Below are 7,500 nucleotides of genomic sequence, written 5' to 3'. Positions count from 1 at the left end.
ACACCTGTAAACACACACACACCCGTACACACACCTATAAACACACATACACACGTTCATGCACACACACGCATACACACACACACACACACACACACACACACACACACACAGTACTGTCCTAAACATGCCTACAGTAAATACAAAGATGTCATCATATTATTTAATTATTTAATTATTTTTGATTATCATCTAATCCTTTCTTCCTCTTCATTTCCCCTCCTCTCTCTCTCTTCCTCCACTCTCCACAGACCATAAACTCAGAAGTAAGTTAACCTGTCTTTTACCCTTTACTGTTGGTTCTCCTTTACAGTAGATTGTTCTAGTAGTGTTCTTATAACATTACATTGTTCTAGTAGTGTTCTTATAACATTAGATTGTTCTAGTAGTGTTCTTATAACATTAGATTGTTCTAGTAGTGTTCTTATAACAGTAGATTGTTCTAGTAGTGTTCTTATTACAGTAGATTGTTCTAGTAGTGTTCTTAGAACAGTAGATTGTTCTAGAAGTGTTCTTAAACCATTAGATTGTTCTAGAACTGTTACTATAACAGTAGACGAAAGCTGTATTAGCGGGGTTCAAACCCGCAAAGTCTGTGTTGACACTCCCACAGTGCCTATGTAGGTTATATTAGAGGTGTTATGAAGCTTCATAAGGCCTGTCTCTCTCTCTCGTCTTTCCCCCAGTGCCTATGTGGGCTGTGGGGGCCATCGTGGTGGTGGTCCTGGCTCTGGTGGCCTGCGTCAGTGTCTGCATCTGGAAGAAATGCATCGCAAAGACCAAGAAGCCCAAGAAGGTCCGCGAGAGGAAGGGAGGAAGAGGAAGGAGAAAGAAGGAGGGAGATGGAGAAGGAGAGGACTCCAAGGTGAGAGAAGAGAGGGAGAACAGTATTCTTAGGGGAGGGTGGGGGTCGTTTTCCCTGGACACATATAAAGTCTCCGACTAAATGTGACCCCCCCCCCCACACACACAACGGCCACTGAGATGTATACCAAGCGAGGCTGGTGGAGGTGGGAATTGGAGGACGGCCTCATCTTAAGGCAGGGAATGGAATGAGGAACGGTATCAAACACACGTTGTGAGGTGTGTGTTTGATTACCATGCCGCATTCGATTACAATGAGCCTGTCCTCCGATTTCTACCTCCACCTGCCTCTACAGACAGTTGTGTGCAGTGGCTTGTGTCTGATGTGATGTGATGGGTGGGTTATCCTCTGCTGTTCTGATGTGCTGGGTGGGTTATCCTCTGTGTCTGATGTGCTGGGTGGGTTATCCTCTGTGTCTGATGTGATGGGTGGGTTATCCCCTGCTGTTCTGATGTGATGGGTGGGTTATCCTCTGTGTCTGATGTGATGGGTGGGTTATCCTCTGTGTCTGATGTGATGGGTGGGTTATCCTCTGTGTCTGATGTGATGTGATGGTGGGTTATCCTCTGTGTCTGATGTGATGGGTGGGTTATCCTCTGTGTCTGATGTGATGTGATGGTGGGTTATCCTCTGTGTCTGATGTGATGGGTGGGTTATCCTCTGTGTCTGATGTGATGGGTGGGTTATCCTCTGTTGTTCTAGGAGGGAGACAACAAGCCGGAGGAGGAGAAAGAGAACTTGGGAAGACTGGAGTACACCCTGGACTACAACTTCACAGAAAACCAGGTGTGTGTGTGTGTGGGGGGGCTTCATATCTCCCTGACCTTTAACCTTTGACCTGACCCGTCACCATTAGAGGGAGAGACACCAAACTGGCCCTAGATCAGTGTCTAGCCTTGACGTTCATATTTCCTGACCTTTAACCTCGGCGGCCCCTTCTGTGACCTGTTACCGTGTGCCCAGCTTAACCTCAACGCCCTTTCGAGGTGTACAGAGACGTGGTTATCTGTGTCACGTCCAGAGGGCGGAACCCAGAAGCAGACAACGGAGAACAGGTAGTAAGATAATAACAGTGTTTTATTATAGGGTTTGGGGTTAGGGGAATCCGGCTGGGTGTAGGTAGTGCAGGTAGGGGTTCTGGCAGGTAGGCAGGTACTCAGACAGGCAGGGGGTCAGGTAGGTAGGCAGGTAGTCCGACAGGCAGGGGGTCAGGCAGGTAGGCAGGTACTCAGACAGGCAGGGGGTCAGGCAGGTAGGCGGGTAGTCAGACAGGCAGGAGATCGGCAGGCAGGGAATCCTTTAACGGGGAACAAGGAGAATAGGGTTAGGCTAGGGTATCGGATAACGTCAAGAGTAGCAGGAACGAGCATATGAACCAACCATTAAGTGGTTACGATCTGGCGATGACTGGAAGCAGGAGCAGAGCTTAAGTAGGAGCCAGTCGCGGTCTTATTCGTCCACACCTGGCACCACTGATTGATGGCTGATGAGCCAGGGGCGCTCTTAATCGTCCACTGATCGACGTCTGATGATCCAGGGGCGCTCTTAATCGTTCACTGATCGACGTCTGATGAGCTAGGGGCGCTCTTAATCGTCCACTGATCGACGTCTGATGATCCAGGGGCGCTCTTAATCGTTCACTGATCGACGTCTGATGAGCCAGGGGCGGAGTTGTGACAATCTGTATCTGTTCAACCAACACAATTGTCTGTATCTGTATCTATATTCGGATTGAGGACCGAAATTTGGCGTGGTTTATATCTGTGTTATTTTTAAAAATGCTTTAACTAAACTAAGTTTACTGTATGAACCACGACACCCCACCCCTTTAACTGGGGATCGTTGAACAATCAGAAACTGAAAAAAATTAAAATTATAAATGAAATGATTCTGTTTTGCATTGGAAATAGAAACTATTTACACTAAATATATATAGAGAAATGTCCTTCAGTTGAATGTACGAATAATAACGAGCAACTTCAGGTAGAATCTGTGTCTGTTTCCATCGCATTTATATGTGCTTTCCCAAATAACATATTCCACAAGCTAGCACATGACCTGTGACCTTTTTTTGAGGATATTCTTTTCTGAGTGGGGCAGTCCCACTCAGACTTTCAAGTTTTTGGGATAGAGATAGTGAAGACAGACAGGAAAGTAAGGAGAAGAGGGCATGTCAGCAGGGCATGGGCTGGATTCTGACATTTGTGTGCATTGTAGACCGCGGTGCTAGACCACTGGACCACATGACCAGTGACCTTTAACCTCTTCCCTCTCTCCCTCTAGCTGGTGGTGGGAATCCTCCAGGCAGAGAACCTGGCAGCCATGGACATGGGCGGCACCTCCGACCCCTACGTCAAGGTCTACATGCTCCCTGACAAGAAGAAGAAGTTTGAGACCAAAGTCCAGCGCAAGAACCTGTGTCCCGTCTTCAACGAGACCTTCATCTTCAAGGTCTGTAGTGTGCAGACAGACAGGCAGACAGGCAGACAGACAGACAGACAGGCAGACAGGCAGACAGACAGACAGACAGACAGACAGGCAGACAGACAGGCAGACAGACAGGCAGACAGACAGACAGACAGGCAGACAGGCAAGCAGACAGTCAGACAGACAGGCAGGCAGACAGGTCGGATACAGTACATTTAAGTCAGGACATTTATGTTGGTTTAATCATTATTTAATGACAATGGTAATACATTTCATTTGGGCGTAATCGGATGGGCTCCGCACTGTACCCTGCCTGTTAAGTTTTACAACATAGTGCAAAATATCAGCATCCACACTCAAATCTGTGCAAAAAACTTAGGTCATAGACCTTCTTCAGGCATGGTCTATGACCGAAAGCTCGCAATAAAAAACAGTTTTTTGCACAGATTTGAGTGTGCAGATGCTGTTATTTTGCACTCTATTGATACTCTTCAGTTTCAGCACCTCAGTAAAGCCTGATCACGAATGAGCGGTGGTATTTTCACTATTTTGATTATGTTTTACAACATAAAATACACAATATCAGTATGGCAGGGAGCCCATGACATAACAACATACACGCACACACAACCACAGAGCCAGGAAGCTGGGTGGTCACACTCTAACCACTTCTAACATGTGGACCTGTGTCTGTGTCTGTGTCTGTGTCTGTGTCTGCATCTGTGTCTGTGTCCGCAGATCCCCTACAATGACCTGGGTGGTCAGACTCTGATCCTGCAGGTGTTTGACTTCGACCGCTTCGGGAAACACGACGTCATCGGACAGGTGTCCATCCCCATGAAAAGCATCGACATGGCACAGTCGCTCCACGAATGGAGGGACCTGGTCTCAGGAGAGAAAGAGGAGGTAAGGTTTATTTCTGCCTGCCTGCCTGTCTGTCTGTCTATCTGGCTTATCCACCATGTACTAAACGCTGTGCGTGTGTGTGTGTGTGTGTACCTATGCGTGTGCGTGCATGCCTGTGTATGTGTGTGTGGGTGTGTGTGTGTGTGTGTGTGTGTGTGCGCGCGCGCCTTTGTATGTGTATATGTGTGTGTGTGTGTGTGTGTGTGTATGTGTGTGTGTGTGCATGCCTGTGTATGTACTGTATGTGTGTGTGTGTGTGTGTGTGTGTGTGTGTGTGTATGTGCACGCCTTTGTATGTGTGTGTGTGTGTGTGTGTGTGTGTGTGTGCGTGTGCGTGTGTGCGTCCCCACAGCAAGAGAAGCTGGGTGACGTCTGTATCTCCCTGCGCTACGTCCCCACGGCGGGGAAGCTAACCATCAACATCATGGAGGCCAAGAACCTGAAGAAGATGGACGTGGGAGGCTTATCAGGTGACCCTCTACACATATACATCTACACATCCATAATAGAGGCTGGTGGAGGGAGAAATTGGAGGACAAGCTCATTACAATGCGTGGAACGGATTGGAATGAGGAATGGAAACAAAAACGTGTTTGATACCATTCCTGATTCCGGTCCTCGCCTGACAACGAGCCCGGCAACCAGCCAGTATGACACACACGGGGACGGCGGTAGCCTAGAGGCTAGGGAGGCCGGCTAGCAACCGGAAAGGTCGCTGGTTCGATCCCCGCCTCAACAGGGAGTTGCATGTGAGCTGGTGACTGGAGGGTTGCTGGCATCATATCTAAGGTGCCGTTGTGCACTTGAGCAAGGCACTTAACCCCTAATGGGCGCTGACTATAGCTGACCCTGTGCCTAGAACAGAAAATACCGAATTCCAACAATTGATTGACACGTTGACTGCATGGCAAATAAAAATACATTATTATTATTATTATTATTATTATTATGTCGACATTATATACAATATCTATCTCCTCTATATGTTGGGCAGGCGATGGTCTTCACCGAGACCCTGACACCCCCTTTATACTTAATGACACCATGACTGTCCCCCCTGTCCTCCTCTTGAAGAGAAATAGCTTCATTTTCAGCTCAAAAGTGTTAGAGCAAATTATCAATAAAGGCAGCCTGTTTCGTTTCAAGATGTATAAGAAATGATATTTAATATTTTCCTCTATAGAAGGAGGAAGTTTACAGGTTCGTCAGACGCATCTGAAGATTCAAAGTTCCTCTCAAAGTCCAGATCATTCATTACATCTCAGTATTTATGCTTTCAGGTACCCTCAGGTAAGAGGTCCGCCCTCGGGTGAGGTCTAGACCAATCATGAACAATGGGTGTGGATTTGTACATTGAGGAAGATGATGGGGGATGAAGGTTTAAGGGGGAATCGACCCCCACTTTCTCCTAGAGACACAAAGATGTAAAAGGAACACAAAAGCCACAAACTGGTTTAATCTGGTCCTAGAGTACTGGGTCTGGGGAAACACAAAGGTCCAAAACTGCTCTAGATGGCTTAGTCCATCTCGGTGCAGGTCAGGAGAAAAGAGAGCAATCAGGTCTTTGTAATCATTTAAATGTGTCTGTTGTCTAGCCAATGTCAAGCTTCAAGTAGAGAAACTGGTTTCATTGTGTGCTTACAACAGGAAATCAGTTTCTATAGCTTTGCCCTAGATATCCAATTTACTGTTGTGAAGTTTGAATCTTAAATGTAGAAAAATGTCTTATTACATATAATAATTTTCTCTCACATTCCACACTTTTTTAAGATGTAAACTCTTAAAACAAGAACAATTATAAAAATATGGTTCAAGACATTTTTTGGAGAAAGAATAATTTAAAAAAATCATCACAACCCAAAAATCCTAAAAATAACAACCAAACTTAAAATTAAACACAGTACATCATACACAATACAAGAGAATCTTCAGGGTCAGAGGTTACTAGCACTTGACCCCAGTTGGAGAATTAGCTTGCTCTTCAATCTCTTCCTAATCGGTCGTCGTCTGTCAGTGTCATTGAGGTTCAGGCAGTCGTCTGGTCTCCTTCCATGTTGGACATGGTCTGGGGAGTGGCCTCTAGCACCATCGAAAACATGATGCAGGCACTCACCAGCATCCTCACTAGTACAGGTGTCCACACTTTGGACACTCCCTGGTTGGACCTCCCGACTGTCAACACTCTCTGTTTTGTTGGTTTCTGGTTCCTTGGCATCTGGACAGCTTTCTACTGTCTTCTTGGTTCCAGGTATTGCTGTCATTGCTGGTATTGCAACTGACAATTTTACTGGCATTGTCACTGGCAACGCAATCGGCTCTGGCAACACCTCAGCATCTCGTCGTAGCTCCTCCTTCTCCGGTTCTCTGTTGGCCTGGTACCAATAGGTTGTTTCTTCTCCCTGGCGGGCTTGGCAACCCTCTCTGGTGGCCCTGGTTCATCACCCAATCTTCTGGCTCTCTCTCTGGCGGGCCTGGCCACCCTTATCGTCATCTCCTCGGTGTTCTCTGGTGGGTCTGGTAACCCTGGTCGTCGCTTCCCTCTCTGGTGGCCCTGGTTCATCACTCAATCATCCGGCTGGATATTGCGTAGCACGCCGTCTCTGGATTCTGGTAAAACGGCTTCCACTCTGAAATATATATCACATTCTTGCCGTGGCAAAAATCAAGTGTAGCTGCAGTGATACAGGGCCACCACTGGTCTGTCTGAGGAGACAGTTAACAAATAAAAAACTGCAACAGAATTTTATGTCTAATCAAACCAACATCATAATATCAAAATAGGAAACGGTAGAAAATTTTCGTGTGATTTGAAAATCATAAACAAATGTGTCATGTTTGATGATGTCAAAATATACTTACTGAAAAATCATTCAAAAACAAGAAAAACCAGGTTTAAATGTTAATGAGTTAGTGGGAGTTAGAGCAATCAAAATATAGTCTTTTATGAGCCTCTGATACGAAAGGCATGTCTTATTGTACTAAAACCTTTTCTCCCCACCCCCTCCCTCTCTCCCTCCCATCCACCCACCCATCCCCCTCCCTCCCTCCCACCCACCGCCCTCCTTCCCTCTCTCCCTCCCTCCTCCCTCCCACCCACCCACTCCCTCTCTCCCTTCCTCCTCCCTCCCACCCACCCCTGTGTCTCTCTCTCCCCCCCTCCCTCCCTCTCTCTCTCCCTTAATCCCACCGATCCACCCTCTCCCTCACTATCGCCACACGCCCACCCACCTCCTCCCTCTCTCCCTCCGTCCCTCCCTCCCTCCCTCCCTCCCTCCCTCCCTCAGACCCCTTCGTTAAGATAG

General features: G+C 47.1%; 1 pseudogene across 1 annotated transcript in view; it reads left to right on the top strand.

The window, feature by feature from the left end:
* LOC308150708 (synaptotagmin-2-like) overlaps positions 1-7,500 on the top strand; it is a 9,612-nt pseudogene that overhangs the window by 287 nt on the left and 1,825 nt on the right. Inside the window, exons 2-8 of the transcript in view lie at positions 252-266; positions 687-865; positions 1,568-1,651; positions 3,149-3,316; positions 4,031-4,198; positions 4,551-4,668; positions 7,483-7,500. The exon at positions 7,483-7,500 is cut by the window's right edge and continues 116 nt beyond it. The product of the transcript in view is annotated as a synaptotagmin-2-like (transcript). The remainder of the gene's footprint in view (positions 1-251; positions 267-686; positions 866-1,567; positions 1,652-3,148; positions 3,317-4,030; positions 4,199-4,550; positions 4,669-7,482) is intronic.

This window comes from Nansenia antarctica (assembly GCF_963989245.1).
Source record: "Nansenia antarctica genome assembly, chromosome: 2".
Classification (NCBI taxonomy): domain Eukaryota; kingdom Metazoa; phylum Chordata; class Actinopteri; order Argentiniformes; family Microstomatidae; genus Nansenia; species Nansenia antarctica.
This window is presented reverse-complemented; position numbering and strand designations above follow the sequence as displayed.